Raw genomic sequence first — 2,801 nt, forward strand, 5'->3', positions numbered from 1 at the left:
TCTATTTACGGCGTAAACAAAACACTTCTCTGGCGATGTCTACCGAAATAAACAAAGGTGAGCGGCAATGCCTGCCAACTCACATAACTTTGACAAGAGAATCTTGTTCTAGAATAACACCCTCTTCCAATCACGGATGGGGGTACAGACTAGTCATATTCTCTCGCGGAAACCTACCCTATACCTGAAGTTTTCCTGCCGAAGCAGACCAGGGTGCATGCCCCCTGGGTTTCAGTCATGTCCCTCTGAATCACTCGCGCTCATCGGGAGGACGGACTGGAGATTGAGACATTTCTTGCATGAAAAGACCATTCAGGGATGGTATATGACTATTTGCTATGCGTGATCTGGGAAATGAAAGCTGGTCCATGAGCTTGACCACTCTTCCTTCGTGCGGAAAACACATCACTCTAAAGAGTGATGAGACAATGGCTCTCATGCAATAAATATAGTCTCACCCAAGGAGTAGATTGTAATCCAGGGGTCCTTGAACTACCATTACATTCATGTGAATGGTTTTCCCTCTCAATGTTATGGGCACATCGGGAAGGATCCCTAAAGGTCGACTGGTTCCTTTATCAAAGCCTGTCAGATTTCTCATCTCAGGCAAAAGCGATGGCGAACCAAGCGCTTTCCAAGCAGTTGAGGAAAGGATACTCACAGAAGCCCCCTCATCTATGATGGTACCAGCCATAACCATTCTATATATTTGAACAATAATTAGGAATGGTACACTAGCTGGTAAACTGGGTCTGCCTAGTTGATTCCAGTCGAAGGAGACAACTAGGTTGCTTGGAGGTGGGACCGAATAGACGACCGGGTACGACTCTGACGAACTTCCTTCCTGCGGTAAAGGAACGGGTAAATTTCCCCCATGTTCGTTGGAGTCTGTGCTTATGAAAAGAATTTGGATGGTGTCCTCCTTGTTCTCTTCAGTGATTGTATCATCTGAAGATGGAACCTCTGAAGGCAAGACCGGGTCTACTACCGCCTTGAACTTTTGACTTTTGTCTGGTATGGATTCAGATGGTTCATCTTCAATGACAGATGCTTCGGCCGACCACCTGAGCGGGTCAGCCAGATTTTCGACTAGTGACGAACTCGGCAAGAGTTTTTTATATCCAGGAGGAAGTCGTAACGGTGAAACCGGACGATCATCCAAAACTCTTTTAGCTTCGTCTAAGAAGGGACAATGGTGAACGGCATGATCGCCTTCACGCAGTTTACAAGCAAATCTATAATTTCCTTTTTGTCCTGGGGCTTCACTTTCACTAGTTGACGGTGTGTTTTCAACATGATCATCAGAGATTGACGACACCGGGTTGTGCAAACGGAGAGACCAGTCCCTTAAGATCCGAGGGATACAAGGACAATCTCTATGAAAGTGGTCTCCTTTGCAAATGACACATGGCGATTTAGGCCTGGTCGGTGCAGTGTGTGGATTTTTGTTAGACGACACTCGTTTGCCCCCATTCGCTTTCGGCTCCTTCTTCTTCTTCTCTTTCTTCTTCTTTTCCTTCTTCTCCTTAGGAACTTGAATTTTGGCTTGACTAGCCCCATCAAGCGAAGAGGGAGGAGGAGAGGAAGAATTAGAGGAAGTAGAAGGTTGGTGGGTAACTCTGTACTCGTCTAATTACTGATTCGATTGTTCAGGAATAGTGGTGTTCTGAACGACGGAGGTTGAGAAAAGCCATACAGGCAAACCAATTGTCAATCCTGGAAGCGACAATGTGGCCATATGGGGTGCACCAACATCTCCCCAAGAGGAGAAGGGACTAGGATTTCCTCCAAGGGGAATTCCTTGGTTGGTGGACTCCATTTTCTCAACCCAAGATCAACGTAGGAAAGGGGTAATGAATATTCCGTTTAAAATAAATTTTTAGACGCTTTGACACAACTTGTTTTTTCAGTTTTTAAGAGTCGATAAAAAACAAAAGATGACTCTAGTCGCCTTCGATTTTTAATGAGCCTGAAGTGACAGTGCTTGGATGGACCTTTTCCATTAAGGAGTCTGAAAAGGAACGAAAGGGACTACTCTGGAGATCTAGGTAGAGGGAGTACCAAACCAATCGCAAAACTGCAGAATACTTTTTACGGTACGGCAGTCAATCTTCCCGAATGCTGTGTTCAGTCCATTGCGATCGATAGGGCGGCAGACACAGCTTCCTAAGGATAAAGGATTTTAGCCTATATGGGTCTCCCAAAATATACTCGACGATACATGGGAGCACAAGTTCGTACTGGCACTTATCATCTCAAAGTGGAGGAATCACCCAACCATCAGTGAGGACAACAGTTACCAGGCTTTACGACGCCGGAATACATCTATAGCCTAGACCTCTAAATGTTGTGCGTTAAGTTCCAAAGCGTTGTTAGATTCATTGAATTTATTTTAAGTTGATCTTGTTTATGAAGTTTGCCTTTCGGGTTCACCACGAGATGTAGATGTAATTCCTAAAATGCAATCTAAAGATGATAAACAAACTTTTATCTCTTTTGTGCAATGAAAATCCTAGCTACTAAGGAAAAGAAAGACACAATCGTTTCGCAAAGAGCAAAGAGCATACCGTAAATGCACTTTCCTAAATCAAGCCAAACAGACTGTCTATATGCAAATGCAGATGCATGTATTTGTTTTTCGACTTTCTTAGTATTGATACTAAAAAGAAAGTTGATGTACAAATCTGAATTTCTTTTCAAGCGACAAATATAAACAAGCTCTTTTTCGAAATCAAAAACAGAGATGATTACGACACCTTAGGATTTTGAAATGAACACTCGTTCTTGACACTAGAAAATCA

This window comes from Pinus tabuliformis, chromosome 1_2, assembly GCF_031772625.1.
Source record: "Pinus tabuliformis cultivar Carrire ecotype Pingquan chromosome 1_2, CPIR1, whole genome shotgun sequence".
NCBI lineage: Eukaryota > Viridiplantae > Streptophyta > Pinopsida > Pinales > Pinaceae > Pinus > Pinus tabuliformis.